We start from the raw sequence: 22,145 nt of genomic DNA, 5'->3' as shown, positions 1-22,145 counted from the left end.
ATGTGGGCAGAGTTTACCCAATAGTTCATTCATCTTTAGGAATATGAATTCCTTTTCAATCAATTCATTCCCCTCCTGTTGTGCAACAGGGCTTCCATTTCAAAGTCTGTACAGGCAAATGGAATCAGCCAAGATAATGGAAAAATAAAGGAAAAAATGTCCTTGCTCTACTCCCTTCACAACCTGCTATTCATACTGATTCTCAATTTTATTTGTAGAGTCATCTGAATTCCATATTCATTGGCTTATACTGTCCAGTATTGGTCTTCCTCCCTTGTCTGATTGTTGTAAATTAATTCTCAAGCCCCAAGTTCAGTCCAAACCAACATTTCATCTCTCTAGAATAAGGCATCTCTCTCTCTCTCTCTCTCTCTCTCTCTCTCTCCCTCCCTCCCTCTCTCTCTCTTTTTCTCTCTTTGTCCCCCACCTGGTCCCCCCCTTCCTTACTATTTCTGCTGGTCAACAGAGTTTTATGGTAGGTAAATGATCTCTAAATTGAAAGTAATAGATAAGGAAGAAATAAATGTGCACATATAGATAACCAGAAGAGTCACAATTAGCTTTCCTAGGAAGTAGAAGAGGTCATAGGATCAGTCCTAATCAATGGTCACTTCTCACTGCCCTAGAGCTGTGGATCCTTTCAGCTGCCATTCTCACCGTATTGATGGTGAGCGCAGGAGTTGTCCAAGCCCTCTGACAAGTTTTCATAGCTTCTTTCTCAGAAACTTCCTGCTTCCATGCCTGTGTACTTACATATGTTCTTCTTACTTGCTTGACTCTTCCATTTTTTCCCACAAATCTTTTTTCCCCCACAGGTAAGGAAGTGAGCTTTGGAGCCAAGGCCTCTGTTGGTCCAGTGGTCAGGCCTTCACCCAAATTTCTATACCTACAAGGGGAGGCTACATCTGTAAAATGGGGATTAGGATTAGAGTATCACTGAAATCTCTGACATAGTAGCTCTTAATGAATCCTGATAAGTGGAATAAACAGAGAATTACCACCACTCCTGTGTTTCCTTCTGTTGTTCTCAAAGATGCTCATAAATTGTTAGTTTGAGGGTGTAGGCAAAAAGTGTGTAAGGAGTTAGAATCTGAGTCATCAGGGAGGGTTCCAGGGCAAGGTCAACCCTGAAGGATGAGTGTAATGTGATTCTGTGAAGACAAGTATGGGTAGCACTCAGTGGAATGGTACACCCTCTTTATACCATTCAATATTTACTTGGGTTCATTATTATGTGTTCAAATATTTCCTGGTAGGAAGCCATTGACTTACAATGCCAAAAATGACTTACAAAGCTAAAATGCTAAAATGGAACTTTAAAAGGATGTAGTCAGATTTTTGCTTGGCTTAAAAGAGGATAGTCTGTGAAAGGTTAAACGAGCACATTATTAAGAAACTAGTCCATCTAAGTTGGAATTCCCATTAAGAAGATGGAGAACTAACAATATTTGAAAAGCCACCATAGAATTATTGGTAATTTAAAGTTCACTCATTTAAAGGTGGCCAGTGCCCTGAAGGAGCACACTCACCAGTGAATTCACTAAGTGAATACAAAGCAGGCAGGGACTTGGTGAGAATGCCCCAAAGTCAAGAAACTATAACTCATTAAAGCAGAAAGGGATCTTCAAGATCATGCACCCTTGATGCCATCCTCTTTTGTTTTCTCTATCAGATTGCTCCCTTTATTATCCCTCACTCTCTCCATTATTTGGAACTTCTCTGTATCTACTAGATCCTTTTCTGCTGCCTGCAGACATATTCATATCCAGTCATCTCCACTGGCTATCTTTCTATATCTTTCCTCAGCAAAACTTCTTGAGTAAGCCAGAAAAGGTGCCTCCACTTTTGCTTTTCTCACTCATCTGTTAACTCTCTGCAGTCTGCCTTCCTACCTCATCCTTTGACTGAAAAGCCCTTCTCCAAAGTTACCAATGATTTCTTGGTTACCAAATCTAAACGCCTTTTCTCAGATCTCGTCCTTCTTGACTTTGTTGTAGCATGTGACACTGCTGATCGCTTTCTGCTCCTGGATATTCTTTCTTCCCTAGGTTTGGTAACACTGCTCACTCCTGGCTCTCCCTCTCCCGAAGTATTCCTTCTCAGTAGTCTTTGCTGAATCTTCTTCCAAGTCACATCCAGTAACAGTGGATAAGCTTATCTTGGGCCTTTTTCCCAGGGCAATCACTTGACAATCTTTTTTTTTAAAATAGTATTTTATTTACATGTAAAGACATGTAAATTACATGTAAAGACAAATTTTAGCATTCATTTTTTAAATAAAATTTTGAGTTCCAAATTTTATCCTTCTTTCTGTCCCCTCCCCCTCCTTAAGATGGTAAGCAATTTGATATAGGTTATATATGCAATCATGTAAAACATATTTCCATATTAGTCATGTTGTTAAAGAAGAAACAGAGAAGAAAGAAAACATTGAAAAAAAAGGTGAAAATAGTATGCTTTGATCTGCATTCAGAATTCATCACTTCTTTCCCTGCGTGTGGATAGAATTTTCCATCATGAGTCTTTTGGAATTATCTTGGATCATTGTATTGCTTAAGAGAGTTAAATAAGTCATAGCTGATCATCACACAATTTTTTTTTTACTGTATACAATGTTCTCCTGGTTCTGCTCACTTTACTTTGCATCAGTTCGGGTAAATCTTTCCAGGTTTTTCTGAAATCTGCCTGCTCATCATTTCTTAAAGCACAATAATATTCCATTACATTCCTATACTGTAACTTGTTCAGTCATTCCCCAATTGATTTTCATCCCTTCAATTTCCAGTTCTTTTCTACCACAAAAAGAGCTGCTATAAATATTTTTGATATATGTAGATCCTTTCCCCTTTTTTATGATCTCTTTGTGATATAGACCTAGTAATGGTATTGCTGGATCAAAGGGTATGCACAGTTTGATTGCCCTTCGGGCATAGTTCCAAATTGCTCTCCAGAATGGTTGGGTCAGTTCACATTTCCACCAACAGTGCATTAATGTCCCAATTTCCCCATATCTTTTCCAACATTCATCATTTTTCTTCTCTGTCATATTAGCCACTCTGATAGATGTGAGGTGGTATCTCAGAATTGTTTTAATTTGCATTTCTCTAATCAATAGTGATTTAGAGCATTTTTGTATGACTATCGATAGCTATGCTTTCTTCATCTGAAAATTGCCTGTTCATATACATTGGCCATTCCCAGAATGACTTGTATTCTTGTAACGTTGACTTAGTTCTCTATATATTTGAGAAGTGAGGCCTTTATCAGAGATACTTCCTATAAAAATTATTTCTCAGCTTTCTGTTTTTTTTTCTAATCTTGTTTGCATTGGTTTTGTTTGAATCACTTGACAATCTAATCAGTTTCCATATATTCAATCATCATCTCTATGCAAATAATTCCCAGGCTAACATCCAGGGTTAGTCTGTCTTCTGAGTAATAGTTTTGCATCATCAACTACCTTCCGGACATTTTGAACTGGATGTCGCATAGACATCTTAAACTTAACATGTCCAAAACAGAACTTGTCACATTTTTCTCCAAAGCTTTCCCTATTCTGAATTTTCCTATTACTATCAAGGACACCACCTACATCTCAGTCACCCAGTCTCTTGACCTAAGTGTCATCTTTAATTCCTCTTTTTCAGCTATCTTACATATCCAATAAGCAGAAAAATCCTGTCATGTCTCTCTTAATGACATCTTCTATATATATTCCCTTCTCTCTACTCATGTAGCCACCTCTCTAGTTCAGGGCCTCATCATATCTAACCTGGAATATTGCAATAGCCTTCTGGTTGTTCTCCCTGCTTCATGTCTCTCCCTACTCCAGTCCAAACTCTACTCAACTGACAAAGTGATTTTCTTAAAGTCTGACCATGTCACCTCCCTACAAACCCACTCTAGTGACTCCTTATTACCCCCAGAATCACATATAAACTATTCTGTTTGACTTTGAATGTTCTTCATAATCTGGTTTTTTCCTGTCTTTCCATCCTTCTTACATTTTACTCTCATCCGCAATGGCCATGAAGATGGCTGAAGCAAGTGCTGTGGAGTACTTAGAGCTTGGTCAGACATCAAAGACACCAAGGTCATCCACTGAATCCCAGGTCATTAACAGTTGTCTCTACTTTTGTCCTGCCACTGGACTTTGGTGACTCTGGAAGCAAGAGTAAGGCTGATGACTTTGTGCAGCTCTGCCTCACTTAAATCCAATTCACACACAAGACAAGACATCACCCTGTGATATCATTGGTCCTATTCGAAAACGAAGGACAAACAACAACAACAACATTTTACTGTCTTCACATATTCTACGGTCTGGCCACAACGACCTATTTCTTGTGCCTCATACATGATACCCCATCTCTAATCTCAATGACTTTGAGCTGGCTATTCCCCATGCCTAGGATGCTCACCCTCATCACCCTTGTCTCTTAGTGTCCCTAGATTCCATTAAATCTCAGCTCAATCCCCACCTTCTGTAGAATGCCTTTTCTTGTCCCTTCAATTATTAGTGCCGTCTCTACCGAGACTACTTTCCATCTTTGCTGTGTATATCTTGTATGTACCCAGTTATTTATATTTCCTCTAATTAGAATGGAAGTTTTATCTTTTGTTGTATCCCTAGTGTCTGGTACATAGTAAACATTTAATGAATGCTTACTGATTGCCTGCCTGACCACTGTAGCCCCTCTCATTTGACAGATAAGGATACTAAGAGAAGCAGCATTACATAAGGGAAAGAGGGATGAGTTTGAATTGCAGCTCTATTATTTAATAACTGTACCTTTTGGTATGTCACTTCTATCTCAAAGTTTCTATTTCTAAGAAACTTCTGTCTCCTAGTTTCCTCCTCTATACAATGACGAGGCTATACTTAATCATTCAACACCCCGGCACTCCTTAAGTACCTATGTGCTGAGAACTATGCTAGGCACTGGAGAGAGAAAAAAAGACAAAACTGAAATAGTTTCTGCCCTCAAGGAGCTTACATTCTATAGGAATAGGGTAGGAAGAAGGGAGAGAAGGTATGTGTGTGTTAAAAGATTTTTTTTTTCCTTTTTCAATGTAAGGAAAAAGTGGGAGGGGGAGAAAATAAATGTGGTTAATTCAAAAAATAAAATTTAGTTTTAAATAAATTAAATACTAGGTCATTTTGAGTGGAGACACTAGCAGCTGGGGGGAGGAGTAACCTCTGAGGTCTCTTCCAGCTCAAAATTCATGATCCTACATAAAGCTTTGTAAGCACTTAGGCTCAGAGAGTGGCTTGCATAGTTATAGATGCTAGGATGTTGTAGAGCTAAGCATCAACTACAAGTCTGTGGATCCCTCAGTCTATTCCTTTTTCCTCATGGGCATCCTGTGGAGAAACTTCCCAGAGGTTGCACATCTTAGTTCTGAGAATCTATTGTCCAGTCTGATAAAGTGAACACAGTTTTGTGTTGGGTCTTTATTGGAATGTTTGCTCTCAGTATCTTTTAGTTCCTTGTATTGTCAGGGCACTGACCTCTTCAGAGCACAATAGCAATCTCATCTCACCTGACTAGTGGGAGTTGTGTTGTGTCTCCCATCTGAAGGTGAGGAAGTCCCTACTCTTGGTGATCTTGAGAGGTGATTTTTAAAATTTATTTATACAGGTTTTGGCCTTCCTGGAGAATACTTGCCAAAGGCCCTCTGAGGAGCTCTGGTGCTTCATGAATAAATCAGAGGCCTGAGTCAAACTCTGGATAGCCGAGGGCTGGGAAAGAAACCGATTTCCTAAGCTTTGTGCTAATGTGCTGCTTTCTTTGAGAGAAGAGTGTGGCAGAATAAAAATAATGGTGAGATAAGTCACAGGGATATTCTGGGGTGGGAGGGCATCTGGGTCACTTACTTAGTTTCCAGGATGTGATGTGGATAGACAGCTCTGAAGACCAGTCCAGCAGGCACCAGCCCCTTTCTTAGTGCCTTCCTTCTCTGTCCAGGCAAACCAGCTGTGGCTGACTCTGACTCCTCCCCACAGGTTAGAAGTCAGAGTCAATGGCCTGCTTTGTTAAGGGCTTCTGACAGCAACCCCAGTTTTGTTAGATTGAGAAAATACAGAGGCTTTCTCGAAAGAAGCTAGTCAAAGAAGGGCTGCTTTCTGAAGAATTAATTGGAATTTCTCAAACATTCCCCTGGCATCTGCATAAACACACTGTCCATTTTCAGAAGATTACTCTTAATTGGGGAAGGAGGCAGACATAGAGGGCACCTCTGATAACTAATTGATTAAATTCTCCAAGATGAGCAGATGGGGGTAAGGTGAGGATCTTGATTTTACTCAGAGGGCTGGGGGGCTGAAAACCCAGCTGTGAACACAGGCATCAGTGGGATGGAAATATAAAGATTTGAACTAATTCTGGTGGACTTAACAGTGTTTGGATTTAGAGTTTTCTGAGGCTCTTAATTTTCATTGAACTTCCTTCTTTTTTCAGTTTTGAGCTCTTTCTTGTCCCTCTTCACAGATCCTGTCATGAAAATAATCTTCTACAGCATTTGTTTGCCCCCATTTTGTATGTTTCTGGGCATCCAGTTTCCAGTAGCCGTGAGTTATTTTTCCAGCAGTTGATGTGAGTTCTGTCATTCTGTGCTGCTTCCCCATTCTCCTCCACATAGTTTTTATTTTTTTCTCCTTGGGCCATTGTTCTAAGTGTCTTCAATCTGGAATGTGAAGATACAGCTACTTGGCTGATTGAGTTGCTCTCAGGAATTCAATCAGCTGCCTCTGAAGCTTAGCAAGTATTCTAGCTCAGCTCTCTTTTCTATAGGTCTTTGTGATTTACAAAGTGCCTTCCTTTCAACAACACTGTGAGTGCAAGTAGTACTGGCCTAATTTTTCAGATTAGAGGCAGTGTGGTATAGTAGATAGAGATGTGGTCTTTTGAAACAAGAAGACTAGGGGTCCAATCCTACCTCTGAGGGGTACTGGCTATGTGACCTTGGATAAACCACTTAAATTCTTGTCACTCTAGGTAGCAGTGTAAGACTGTAAGTTAAAGAAAAGGTGGTAACTTGCATTGATAGAAAGAGTTTCCTTACGAGAGAGTTGTCTATGCCAATAAAATCACAGGTCTAATACCTATCACTGTTCTGTTTTACAGATAAAGAAACTGAGGCTCATAGAGAGGTAGGATCCAAGACCATATATGTCATAACTAGCAAAATTTAATATCAGGTGTTCAGACTTGCTTATAAATCAGTGCTGGTCCTACTACATCATATTTATCTTCTCTGACTCACTCTACAGACCCAGGGAAGTTCAAGAGAAAGGAGAGGGAATGCACTGTATTGAGCAGAGGAAGATTTGGGAGATAAATAACTCCCCTTGGAGAGGAATGGTTGGATGTAAGAGATATTGCAGAAGGAAAATCCATAGGAATTGGCCATGGCTTGGACATTGGGTAGAGGGAGAAGTCAGAATTAGTGACAAGTATGGAAGAACAATGTTGTCATCAATAGAAATAGGCAAATGGGAAGATGGTTTGATGAGTTCAGTGTTGGCCATGTTGGCTTGAGTTGTCTCCTAGCATTCATTCCCATAGCACTTGTGGTTCAATTCATACCTTTTGTCACTTGATTCAATCTTGTCTTGGATTACCCATAAATTTTTTTCTTATTTGTGAATGGGATGATATGATATAGAGAAAAAGTCATTGAATTGGATGCCTGCATCCCAGTTCTGCTCTGCCTCTAACACCTTAGCTTTGAGATCTTAGCTAAATTTTTATCTCTTTCTTGCCCTCAATTTCTGTGTCCTAAGGTCTCTTCCACCTCTCCCGTAATACGATTCTGTGATGCTACTATGACGTTAAGTTTTGTGTTCCTAACAGGAGGACTCTAAACTCCTTAAGGGTAGCACTTAGCACGGGGGCTGATCTCTAGGAAGAATGCAATAAATCTTAATGGAACTAAATTTGCATATAAAGGTTCTGCCAAAATGATCCCAAATGCTGAATTAAGGTTTTATTATAATAGCATTTATGTAGGTCCCTTTATGTCTTGACACTTCTACCCTTTACTTCTTCCTAACAGCAGTGCTGCAGTTACACTTTTTGTGGTTTGTAAAATTTCTCTTAAAGATATAACTTCAACAAGCAGCAGTTAGAAGTGTGATAATAGAATTATAGAATTTTTAATGCCAGAAGGGAAATTAGAACACAGAATTCCAGGGCTGAAAGGGACCTTAGAACATAGGGTGTTAGAGCTGGAAGGGACTTCAGGACACAGAATGCTAGAGTTAGAAGGGACCTTAGAAAACATCAAGTCCAACTTTCTCATTTGCAAAGGAGGAAACTGAGACCCAGAATGGGTCTCATATCGATTTACTCTCAGAGAGGCATCTATATAGCCTATGTCTCCTGGTTCCTGGATTGCAGTGTTCTTTCTGTTAAATCCCAACACTGCAAATGCATGATGATGGCTGACATTGTTCCATTTAAAGAAAAATAGGATTGACGATTAAAATTAGCACTCAGAGGTCCTGGCATCTGTTCTCTTTAAACTGAGCATATTTTCGATGTCATAAAACATTTGATATTGGGTTACTGAATGAAAATGCAAAAGAATTAAGAATCTAATGTTTCAGCTAATATTGCCTTAATCACAGGAAGCAGAACTCCTTAATTTAAACTCCTGATTATACATGTTGGAGCAGACAGAGCTATTATGATGTCATTAGCCTAAGTTGTAATGTGCAATTATTATTTTGGTTTGCCATAGTCCAGGGGCTTCACTTCTTACTTATGTGAACGAATCTTTTTTTCATTGGCAGTACTGAGATGAAAAAGGAGGGATAGGAAATAGAAAAAAAAGGGCATAAAGTCTGATGAGAGGGAGCATGATGTAGTGAAAAGAACACTGGATGTGGGGTCATAGGATTTGAGTTTAAATACCATCTCTGATTCTACCCGTGTAAATAAAGGAGAAGTCATTGAACCTCCCTTGGATTCAGTGTTCAGAAGAGCTGTTATTGTTGTCGGTCCTTTGTTCTCAAAGAGGACCAATGACATCACAGGGTGAGGTCTTGATTTGCCTGTGAATTGGATTTAAGTGAGGCAGAGCTGCACAAGATCAACTGCCTGGCTCTCTCTCTCTTCTTCACAGTCCAGTGGCAAGACAAAGGTCAAGATGATTGGTAATGAATTTTTTACATTGCCTCCTACAGTTTCTTGAAAATAAATAAATGATCAATAAATGTTTATTGAATTGAACTAATAAAACACAATGACTTATATTCACTTTTGGGCACAACTGACTTACAACAGACACTTTCTTTATAATAGAGTTTGATAGGTGAGAGCCAGAGAGAAGTATGGGGATAGTGGGTACCTGAAGTAGTAGAGAATGGGGATCCCCTATAATTCAATTCAGCAATCATTTATTAAACACTAGCTATATACTATATTCTATGCTAGGCACTGGAGGTATGATGATTAAAAACTGGCACAGAGATTAACCTCAAGGGACTTATGTTCTACTAGGGGTGATATGATGTATATAGAGACAAGTATACCAGATAGTGGATTGCAATGAAAACAAAGAAGATATCCAGACAAACTTCTTTAGAAAATTTTGAGGATGCAGCGGATGACCTTGACCTTTCTAAATTAAAGTCTTTTGGGAACAGGTAGATTCAATGGCCCCAAATGATCCCACAATGACTTCAAGTTTCTCTGAAAAGAGCTGGTAAGCCAGGCAATAACCGTGTCAGCCCTGGTGCCCATAAATTAGAATTCAATATTTCCACTTTGGCTTTTGGCTTTGCACTAGCAAGTTAATGGCACTCGGTTGGTCTGCTGAGTTGCTCTGGAGCTGCTAAGTTAGGTACCTTTGGGCTGAGTTAACTCTTTAAATTTAGTGGCAGCTTAGGGGGCACAGTGGACAGAGTACTGGGCCTGATGTCAGGAAGACTCATCTCTCTGAGTTCAAATCTGGCCTCAGACACTTATTAAATGACCCTGGGCAAGTCACTTAACCCTGTTTGCCTCAGTTTCTTTATTTGTAAAATAAGCTATAAGAGGAATGGCAAACCATTCTAGTATCTTTGCCAAGAAAACCCTAAGCAGGGTCACAGGCAGTCAGACAAGACTGAAATGACTGAATAACAATAACTTTTTAAAATATTTTAAATAAATGTTTTATTGATGTTCTTTTTTTTTTTTTTCATCATTGTAACTTTCCAATGATTTCCTATCCCCTCTCCCTTGGAACAAAAAGTACAACTAAGCACTGGGAGATTGTCTTTAATTTATCCTGTCTTTATTTTTATCTTGTTATGCATATAGTTTGCATGTTGTCTTCCCTGTTAGACTGTGAGATCCTTAAGGCAGAGACTACTTTTTTTTTTGTCTTTCTTTGTATCCCCATCATCAGCACAATATCTGGTTCACAGTAGGTGCTTAATAAATGCTTGTTGACTTGACTTGATTAAGTAAAACAAACCAACAGATTGTGTACATTTACAGTTTCCCACTTCTCAATCAAGAAGAGGGAGACATGCTTCACTGTTATATGGCCACTATATTGATGAGAATTCTCATGTCTTTCCATGCTATTTTCCTTGTATTATTTTGGTCATTGCATGGATTGTTCTCCTGGCCTGCTTACTTTGCTCTGCTTCAGTTTACTAAAATTTTTTCAAGTTTCTCTGAATCTTTAATATTTGTCATTTCTTATGGTGCAATAATATTTCTTTATTTTAGTCTACCACAATTTGTTTGACCATTCTGTAACTGATTGGCAATCACTTTCCATCTAGTTCTTTGACATCAACTTTTCACTGATTCCTAACCTTGGCTCTTGGCAGTGAGATGTTGGATAAGTCACTTCATCTCTTTGAGTCACAGGACCACAGATTTAGAGTTGGAAGGAACCTTAGAGGCCATCTAGTCCCCTCCCCCACTCATTTTATAGATGAAGAAACTATGACTCAGAGAGATTAAAAGATTTGCCCTGGGTCACTCAGGTAGTAAGTGACAGAGTGTATTTAAACTGAAGTCCATGACTCTAAATTGAACATGCATTCCATTTTCCATTGTATTATGTAGGATAATAACTCTTATACTATATACCTCAAAAGGCAGCTATAACCTTAAAGCACTATGTTGGTATGAGTTATTATTGTGTCTAAAATTCATTTTAATTTAAAGTAGCAAAAGTAATTACTTACATCTGTATGACACTTCATAGTTATAGACATTATGTCATTTGATCCTCACAATAGCCCTAAAAGGTGGTTAGAGCAAGTATTCTCAGTCTCATTTAACAGATGAGGGAATTGAGACTTTGGAGGTGGCATATGGTCAAGAACACTTGTTTGAGATTTAGTAGTGTGGCCCTATTCTGCTCCCAACTTCTGGCTCCTGAAGTGAGGGATCATGACCCCTTAGTCTTAGAGGCTGAGATCTCAATCCCTTCTCTGGGATGAGAGTGGCAGTGCTGTGCCCTATTCTGCTTGGTCTTGGCACACTCCTGTTCAACAGAAGGATATCTACCCTAGTCACTTGTTTGTGGGTTGACTTTATGACTTTACATGGGAAAGATGACAAGCTGATTTTTCTTTAAAATTGCTATCGCTACTCAGTCTTGTACTCTTTTGACATCTTTCTGGAAGTAGTTGTTTGGGGAGATGGGCTATACTGCTTCCTCCTGCTCTGCCATCTTGGCTAGCCTCCATCTCTTTATCTTGCCTCCAATATCCTCTCCTGAGAGCTCTGAATTTCTTTCTTCATTCTCTCATTAATGCTCCTTTTCTCCTTGGTTCTCTATCTGATACTGCCTACTAGGAGCACATGATTCTCTGTAGTGGCCTCATGGATGTACTGGCTTCTCTCCAGTTCCACAAGCAGCCTGGTGTCTTTGTATATGTCATCCTCTTTGTTATGCTTCTGTACCTCCACATGGGTTTGACTCCTCCTTTCATTGATGTGATCCTGAGGCAAGTGGAAAGTACAAAGCCAGTGCTAACCTTACATAGAACTGGAGTAGGTTGCTACTCTTGTGGTGTGATTCTTTTTCTTTCTTTTCTTTTTCACCCAGGTTGGAATTGCAGTGGCCTCTCATAGTTCTGATCCCATTACTTAGCCACATGGAAGCTTTGATCTGTTTTATTTCTGATCTGGGCCAGTTTATTCCTTCTTAGGCAGCCTGACAACCCTTTGCTCCTGGGTGCTTATCATATTAATGCTGGATTTTGTGTGGATACTTGATCTGCTTTAGCTCTGTTGTAGCTCAGAACTCATAAGTTCAAGTGATCCACCAGCCTCAGCTTCCCCAGTCGCAGGAATTACAGACTTAACGCCACCCCATCTGGCTTGTGTGATTTCGTCATGTGGGTAGTATACTTTGATCTGCTCTGTGATGTCAGAAATATCTTTCATGGGAGACAAAACCTTTGATTAAATAGTTAAAAATCAGGCTGAAAGTTCAAACAACTTATAAGTATTAAAATTTCAGAGCTGTAAGGTACTTTGGAACATAGAATGTCAGAGCTAAAAGGCACCTCAGAGACAATCTTGTTCAAACCTCTCATTTTGCATATGAGTTGAAGTTCAGAGAGGGGGAACAAAGTGACACATCGAGTTATTATATAATAGACTCTAAGCTCCATGAGAGCAAGGGCCATGTCTTTGAATTTTTATACTGCCTCCTACAGTTTCTTGAAAATGCATAAATGATCAAGAAATGTTTATTGAATTGAACTGATAGAACACAATGACTTATATTCACTTTTGGGCACAATTGACTTACAACAGACATTTTCTTTATAATAGAGTTTGATAGGTGAGAGCCAGAGAAAAGTATGGGGATAGTAGGTGCCTGAAGTAGTAGAGAATGGGGATCCCATATAATTCAACTCAACAAGAATTTATTAAACACCAGCTATGTACTATATCCCGTGCTAGGCACTGGAGATACAATGATTAAAAACGGACACAGAGATTAACCTCAAGGGACTTATGTTGTACTAGGGGTGATATGATGTATACATAGACAAGTAAACCAGATAGTGGATTGCAATGAAGACAAAAAAGAGATCCAGACAAACTTCTTTAGAAAATTTTGAGGAGAGAGAAAACATCACAATAAGGGAAAGCTTCATCAAGAAGGTAATACCTGACGTTGGTCTTGAAGAAAGTAAAATACTTAAATGGGAGAGATAATAAATCACATTTATATCACAATTTAAGATTTTCAAAGTGTTTTCCTCACCACAATCCTTGATACTTTCTCCTAGACTTACAACAGTCTTCTTATTGCTCTTTCTATTTCTCATCTCTCACCTCTTCTGTCCATTATTTACATGCATATCAAAACAATCTTACCAATGTGCAGGTCCAGCCCCAGCACTTGCCTGCTCAAGAGTCTTCAATGGCTCTCCACTGATTTTGTGATTAAAAAACCCCAACTTTTTATCTAGAAATCTAAGGATATACAAATATGTAGTACAAATATTATTGTCCCCATTTTACAGTTGAGGAAACCGAGTCTGAGAGAAGTTAACTCAAGATCACACATCTAGAAAGTGTCCGAGGAAGGGTCCAAACACAAATCATCAGATCTAGCACTCATTCTACCATATCAAATTGCAGCTAATGAGCTTCTTATTCATTTTTCTCTAATCTCATCTTTCCTTCTTCTCCCTCTATGTAGTCTCATAAGCCATTTCCAAATGTCTGGAAAGTACTTCCTTCTTACTTAATTAGGGAAGCAGTATGGTTAACTGGATGATTCAATGGATAATGCACTAGTCTTGGAGTCAGGAAGATCTGAATTCAAATCGAGCCTCAGACACTTGCTAGCTATGTGACCCTGGGCAAGTCATTGAATCCCTATTTGTCAGTTCCTCATCTGTAAAATGAAGACACACTGAAGGAGAAGGAAATGGTAAACTACTCTAGTATCTTTGCCAAGAAAACCTCATGGACAAAAGTCTGTGAGGTCACATAGAGTTGGACATGACTGAATGACTGAACAGCAAACTTAAGGTACAGTGGGAGTGAGATACACATGCAGAGAAAATGAGTGGCCAATAGGTAGCTTCTAATTCTGGGGCCCAGTCATCTTTTTCTCCTTCCATGGAGTCCTCTTGAATTTCACCATAAATGTATCTTCTGGGCTTCATAGATCTGTGCCTTTATGGGATCCATAGCTGGTATTTTTCTCTCATGAGAGCTCATTATCCTTGAAATTACTGCCATCCTTGGTGACTCTCTTTCCATCCCCACTTATAGGTGCTTCTTCTGTTGTTAGTCATTACTGCTTTGTTGGACTCTGCTACCAATTCTGGTTGCCAGATGAGACTCCTCTGATGGATCTCCCAAACTTACCATTTGCTTAGGCACTTCCATCTCAGGATACTCACTCACCTAAGACCAGGAAAGAATAAACCAGCCTCTTAGTCATTTGTGATTAAAATTGGTTTCCCAAAATTCCATGTTTTGGATCACAGTCAGGTAATGAATGGTCATATACGTTCAATATAAAGCACCAGGAAGTGTAAATATGAACATGCTCTAATAACTTGGCCCTCACTGGCCAGTCTCTCTATTATGTATGTACCATTAGAACTTCCAGTTCTCTCTCTGCATGTGTGGTGGCTTGGAAAGGTTAATCACTCATTATGTGCCAAGAACTATACTTACTAAGTGCTGGAATAAATGAAAGGCAAAACATTTCTTTCTCTAAAGGAGCTTACATTCTAATGGAAGAGACAACATACAAACAACTATGTCCATATGACACATATATGTGTGTGAGTGTGTATAGATAGATAGACACATATACATGCATTCACACATATGTATATATGCATGCATATAGTAACCTGCGGGTAGTGTCAGAGGGAAGGCACTAGCATTAAAGAGGACCAGGAAAGTCTTCCTATAGAAGGTAGAATTTTAGCTGAGACTTCAAGGAAGATAAGTAAGCTAGAAGGTAAGAGTAAGGAGGGAGAATTCTAGGCTAGGGGGACAGCTAGTAAAAAGACAGTCAGGATGTGGAGTTCTGTGGTGAAATGAAAAGAGCCTTGGACGTGGCATTAGAAGATCTGGATTCCAGTTGTACCTCTTCCATATACTGGACACATAAACTAAGATAAATCATATCACCTCTCTAAAACTGTTTCTTCAAATATAAAGTGACAATAACGCCACATAACTATCTCCCTCATGGGACTGTTGTGAGTTTCAAGTGAGATAATTGAGATAAAGTGCTTTGCAAATCATAACACTTTATATAAATGTTAGTTTGTTTTTCTAATCCCCAGCTCTGCCACCTGCTCACTGTTTGATCTTGAAAAAATATGCTTCACCTTTCAGAACTTCCATTTCCTCACTTGTAGCATGAATGATTGAATGAGCTTTAAAGCCCCTTCCTCCACTAAAACAAATTCTTTAACTGTAATACATTGAACTTTAACAGTGGGCTCTCTCTCTCTCTCTCTCTCTCTCTCTTTCCATCTCCCCCCTTTCTGTCTCTTCCTCTCCTTCTTTCTTTCCTTTTTTCCCTCCTTCCCTCCCAGTGAAGGGCCTCTGCAGAGCTCAGCCCCAAAGTATCTTCCTGAAATGCAGTAGAAATAGCTAATGCTTGTCCATGGCAGATAGAGCACATGTACTGTCATAAATGGGGTCTATGGTTTTATATCTTTTTGTTTTGCTTTGGGTATTACCATCAAGGAGTGTAGTTTAGTGGGAATAATAGCCTAAATCTCTACCCTCAACTTCTATGCAATTTAGTCTAATTTTTCCATAGAAGGTATTGAAATAATCCTCAAGACTTAATTGGACTAGAAGCTCAGGCTACTGCCATCACTTCCTGGACACCTAAGTACAAAATAATAATAAATAGTTCCAGGTACTTTCTGCCACTTGGCAGGCAGATAATGATGGGCCATTCAGGCAAGGGAGCTTTGTTCAGCTGAATAAACTTGGAATATTCTCAGTTCATAACTTTGTTGAATATTCTTCTCATTCCATGGCAAAGTAAGTCTCCTTTTGATAACTGTTTAATTACACATGAGTTTCTCATTTCATTCCAATATCACACATTAACTTCCAGGGGATTGACCTGAGTCACAATCAGTGCAGAATATGGAGGTAGTATGCTGCAGACCATTCATTAAGAGGAATAAATAGAAAATAAGTTTGGAAAGCAAATCACAAAGGTGGTATGGTGCCAAACCATGGTAGTGATATTGCATTCATCTATTGACAGGCTGTAGCTTCCTTTCTGATAAAAAGCAGAGCAGTTGGTTAATCTTGATTACCTTATTGATAATTTCACTCTTAAAAGTGGGGGAAGTTATGAGGAGAATATTCATTTGGATCTGACTAACAAGGAAGGACTGGTTGTTGAAGCACAAACAATGAGAATTTTGGGAGGAAGTGATTACTCCATTTTAGAATTCAAGTTAGAATATTATGGGGAAATCTGGGACTCCTCTTACATCCTAGATTTTGAAGACAGTTCTTAAATCGATTCAGAGGAAAAATAGAATTTCTGGCCCAAGGTTCTAAAGGGCAGTCAGCCCAAGGGGAATGGAAAGTTCTGAGAAATGAAATTCTGACCCTGCTAACAGGAACGATTTTCAGGAAGAAGAAAGGGGGGAGTTGTCTAAGGACTTTTATGGGGAGACCTAAGAAACTCATCACCCAATGTAGATTTTTGAAATACATGTGCAGAAACTGGAAGAAAAGGCAGGTAAAGGAAGAAGGCAAAATGGTGACATCATCATTTAAGAAAAGTATCAGGGGTGCTAAAGCTCTGAATGAGTGGAGGCTGATGATGAAAAAAGCCTTTCACTCTAATTATACTGGAGGCTTGGAGGAAAATCCCCCAAAGGGATTCTAACCCAAAAAGTTAGAACTACTACTCCAAGTGGATGGAATGAAAACATATGGTGGTGAAAAAGCAGAATGAAGACTTCTATTTTGACTCCTCTTTTGAAAAGAAAGATCTTCAGTAACGAGTATAGAATCAAAGTGGTTTGCAGGGAGCTGAAACCTCAAATAAATAACAGGATAGGAGAGTACCTTGCTTGCCCTTAACAAATTCAGGTCACCAGGCCTAGAGGAGCTACACCTGAAAGAGCTAGCTACATTGTTAACTAAACTGATGAAGGTGATATTTGAAAAATCACGGAGGCGTCGCCGCCCGTTACAACGCTCTGCTGACTCTTTGTGCGGCCGCGGATTGGCACGACGGACACAGTAAAAGGGACCTCAGTCTCCCTGGCCTCCCAGCGGTCAGCTGGCATTTCTACAGGCTCGCGGACCCACGGCTTTCACATTCCGGGGCGTCAGACTTCCAGCCGCCTTACTTCCCACTGCCCTACCAGTCCTTGCCTTACTTGCAATTTGCCTTCCCATATTCCCTCCGAGAGAACCGTTGGTTCTAGATGCGCTGCCCGCGTCGGGGTTAGCCAGCAGATTCAGGAGCCAGCTACACGAGGCCAGAATTTGTCCCCTCCTCCCCACCTGTCCTCCTTGGGCGCCAGTGGCGCTGGGACAAGGAGGGAGACCGACAGACATTCTGAGCGGCTCCTGCAGCCCTACAGCCACGGGTTAGATAAAGCACCGGCGGAAATCCTGGAGATGCAAGAGATGGCCCATCAAATGGAAAATGCCCAGAATGTGGAAGACCAACATCGGGTCCTCACAAAGTCGTCAGGAAATGTCCTAGTTCAATGACCAAAAATAACTCTTTGAATCTCCCCTGTCAGAAGGATGGGATGCTAGGAGTAGTGGGTTAATCATAATGATACATTTTGCTTTGTTTCTGGAAGACTCTCTCTCCCCTGCCACTCATTCAAATATAAAATGACTGTAGCCTAGGTCCAGCGAAGAATTTCTTCTCCGTAATGCTTAAATGCTTCCCTGTTGTGTAGGGTGTTGAGATTATCTAAATGCGGGAATGTGACCAAATCTTTTCCAGAAAAGTTGGATAAAGTCGGTTTAAATCTTCCAAGTAGAAGTAGAAAAGCTGTTGAAGTGACATTATTGACTTCCTTGGTAGAAGGTGAAGCTTTGCATCTGGCCAGAGATTTTGGTTATGTCTGTGAAGTGAGTTTCCATCTGAAGCAATAGCTGACTATTTAATCAGACCACATTTAGGAAGGACTGAAATCAGTACCAGAAAGAACATGCTGCTTGCTACTAAACAAATCTGTAGGGAATTCACCAATCTTCTCATTTGGAATCAGGCTCCCCTTAGAGATGCCAGATCCAGCCCAGTTCTAGATGCTGTCATCCAAGGCCACCTGACTCGTTTCAGTTTGATAATGCATGGTTTTGGGAGTGCAGCCATATGTTAGCCATGACATCTGTCCAAAACTACCTAAATGAAGTGTTAAAAATAAGAAACATGACCTACATGGACACAAGCTACTGAAGCTCTGATGAGCCTAACAAAGCTATTGAGAAAATGGATAAGCACCAGAAACAGAAAGGGTCAGGGTGGGGAGAATACAGCCTGGAGAAAGTTCAAAAGGACCCAAACTATCCTTCTTAATATGGCCTGTGGGTTCATCTTCTTGTCTAGGGGATAATGTAGAAAAATTTGTTACTTTATTAAACATCACCTTATTCAGGATCTACACATCTATTCTGGAGTCTTGAGTTTCTCTAAAGCTGCAATATCTCCAGACTTTGTGGACAAGTTATCAGAAGACTAGAAGCTTGGGTCCTTGTTGGATGTTTCTTTCTCAAATCTTCTATCCCCTTCCCCCAACACTAAAATGGTGCTAAAAAGTTTTCTGAACCTCTAAACTTCCCAGAGCTAATAGCCAAGGGGGTGGAGTATTTTAGAAACTGTTAATTAAAAATTATTTCTTTTAAAGTCAAAATTTCATGGGTTTTCCAAGCCATCAATATTTTGCAGTATTAGACTATGCTGTAGAGATCTTTCACCATTCAGTGTTTATTTAAAAGTTTGTCCAGTTTCCTAGATAGAAAATTTCAAAGGGAATGGGGTAAGCTAAATATGTCTTTTTAGCGTTATGCATGACAAGCACATATTTTATATAGGATGTTTAAAATGTTTTGACTTTTGGAGAAGAAATTCCAATTCTCAATTCTTGCCACTGAAGTTATTTAGTCAAAGCTTTCTGTTCACAAGGCAATAATTGCAACATCTTCCTGATGACTTATTCCTTGCAAAAATGAGTGAGGCTTCAGTGCAAGTGACAGAGATTTTGAATAACCACTTATTGTTCCCAGTACAATTCTGTTTTGGGTGTGTGTGTGTGTAATAAAAGTATTCTGATTAGGAATAAATAAAAGAAATCATTACATAAGGAGATAGAAGAGAATTAAGAGTCCCAAATTTTAGAAGAGGAGGGAGGAGGAAAAGGATCTTTTTTCCAGGAAAAAAATCTAGAACGTATTGTTAATGAGATAGTTGTTAACATTTGCCTTTAACAAATTCAGGTTTCCAGGCCTGGATGGGCTATATCTGAAAGAACTGGCTAAATCCATATGATCCAAATCCAAATTAATCCAAATTGATGTGAGTGATCTTTGAAAAATCATGGAGAAAAGGGGGAGGTGCCTTAGGACAGAAGAGAGTTAGAAGTCCTAAGTTTTAGAAGAGGGACTAGGAAAAGCATATTATTTCCAGAAAAAAATCTAGAATGCATTGTGAACAAGGTGGTTGATGAACATTTACAAAAGAAGATGCCAGTTACTAGGAGTCAACATAGTTTTATCAAGAACAGTCATCTGAGGCTCAACTCATTTAGGGGCAATCCGTGGAAGCTGAGGAGAGTTAGATTTCAGCTTACTGTGAAGAGAAATTCCTTAACAATTAGAGGTGTCCTAAACTGGAATGGGCTGCCAGAGGAGAGTCAATGCGTCAAACAGAGTCTGGATTTTGAGAGGATGTTGTCAAAAAACATTCTATTCAGTTAGGAGTTGGGTTGTGTCACCTGGGAAGTCCCTTCTAGCTTTGAGGAGCCGTCCTGTTAAACCTAGCTATATGATATTGATTCTACTTTTCTTGTTCTTCCAACTGAGCTTCAGTTGTGGACAGCTCCTGGTAGTTCCTAAAGTTCCCCACATGGGCAACATGGATATCTGAGTGTCAATAGAAACATGTTGGACTAAATAATTATGCAAGATAGCTTCCAGGCTACAAATTTAATGCAGAAGTCAAAATAGCTTTACACAGTAACAATCCAAATGTTGCAAACAGAGAGCCTGCTTGTCCCATTAGAAGACATCCCATAGCCAACATCTTGGGCACAGGAGTATTGCAAAGTCCCTGTTAGAAGGAAAAAAAAGAGGGGGTTTCCCTTTTCTTTGTGTTTTCTTATGGCTTCAAAGAGTCATCTTCAATAGCACTGTGATAAAATTCCTCTTTTTTGGCCCTCAAGTTAATGGTTCTTTCCACCTATAAGGCATGCAGAACTTTCATTTGTACAGCACTTCACAGTCTGAAAAAAAAAAAAAGCTATACTTAAAAAAAAACCCCATCATGCTAAGTTCATGTGGAATCCTCCATTTTGCAGGTGCGAAAACTGCTGCCCAGGGAAGTTAAGTGAGTTACCCAAGATCACACTGGTAAGTAGGATCATCTGGATCACAGATGATCATAGGGTCACAGAATCATAGATTTAGAGTTAGAAAAGACCTCAGAGGTCATCTAGTCCAATTCCCTTAATGTACAGATAAGGGAACTGAGGCCCCAAGTAGCTAAGTGACTTGCCCATATTCATAGGGTAGTAATAGAACCAGACTATATCTGTACTTTTACAGCAACCTCTCTTATTTTCCTTTTCATTTGTAAGGATATTGAAAATGTCATGTTTACATTTGAGTAAGATTATTTCAGCCACTCACTTTGGGGTATCTTGTAGAGCCTACCACAGGGGGAGACCATTCTTCACATCCATAGCCATACATTACTTGGAGCCAAACAGGGATTTTCAACAGGTGGCTGAGAGTGGAGCATGGTAGCTAAAAGATTTAGTGGAACCTTATTTATATTTTAAGGATCTGCAAGTTCATCTTTGTGGGTATTTCCTCTCCCCATGCAGCTCACAATCCATCTGTGCCATAGGCTGCAGCAACAGAAGCTTAATGTCTAGAATGGGAGAAGAGACAGTCCCACTGAGTCTGGGGAAGGCATTTCTATCCTTTCAGCAAGGTTTGGATATAATACCTCTCGGGTGTTACTGTCCATTGAAGGCTTCGAGTCTTTACTGCAGCACACATAGCTGTATTTAACAACAGCTACAACAACAAATCCCAAGGACAGAACTTTTTGGTGTCAAGAAAATGGGCATTCATAAAACTACTCCAAATATGCCAAGGGACCTGTAATTTCATCAATATGCATAATAATTGCAGCTAGCATTCATATAGCACTTTTAATTTGCAAAGCACTTTACATATGCTATCTTGTGTGGTACTCATGTGAGGCAGGTGCTATTATCCCCAAAATCCAGATGAGGAAATTGAGGCTGAGAGAGGTTTAGTGATTTGCCCAGGGTCACACTGCTAGTAAGTATCAGATGAAGGATTCAGACTTAGGACTTCCAGATTCCAAGTTTAGAGCTCTATCTGCCACAACACCTAGCTACTTTGCTTCCTCCATAACAATAGAGATAGCCACCCATCTATACCTTCCCATTCTACTAGACTGTTGTCCATATTTTAGTGGCTTAGAGTCAGAAAGACCCAAGTCCAAATCCAACCTCAGAAACTCACTAGCTGTGTGGCCCTGGGCAAGTCGCTTAACCTCTCTCAGCCTTACTTTTCTTATCTTTAAAATGTGGATAATAATAGCACCTACCTCCTTGGGGTGTGATGAAGATTAAAGGAGATAATTGTAAAGCCCTCATTGGAGTACCTGGCACATAGTAAGCATTAAATAAATGTTATATATTATTATTATATTTGACTACAAACTACTATACTCTAGTGTCCTATACTTTATCCTTAGTCACAGTTCTGTTCTATTGCTAGACACACCTGGAATATTCAGTTTGCTTTTGGCTACCATAGCTTAAATATAACATTGGAAAACTAGAGTTTAGTCAGGGATGTGCGGGTAAAATGTTTTAACAACCAGCACTCAAAAAAAAAAGTATGCTCAACACATTTTTAGGGTTAATTTGTATT

The 22,145-nt window shown here is 39.5% G+C and overlaps 1 pseudogene; it reads left to right on the top strand.

Moving 5' to 3' along the window:
- The first annotated feature begins 11,816 nt into the window (after positions 1-11,816).
- On the top strand, positions 11,817-18,534 carry LOC114027681 (annotated as a pseudogene).
- Positions 18,535-22,145: the final 3,611 nt, after the last annotated feature.

The sequence above is a fragment of the Vombatus ursinus genome, unplaced genomic scaffold (assembly GCF_900497805.2).
Source record: "Vombatus ursinus unplaced genomic scaffold, bare-nosed wombat genome assembly UNPS02014863.1, whole genome shotgun sequence".
Taxonomy (NCBI): Eukaryota; Metazoa; Chordata; class Mammalia; order Diprotodontia; family Vombatidae; genus Vombatus; species Vombatus ursinus.
Note: the sequence above shows the minus strand (reverse complement) of the source record. Positions and strands in the feature narration are given on the sequence as shown.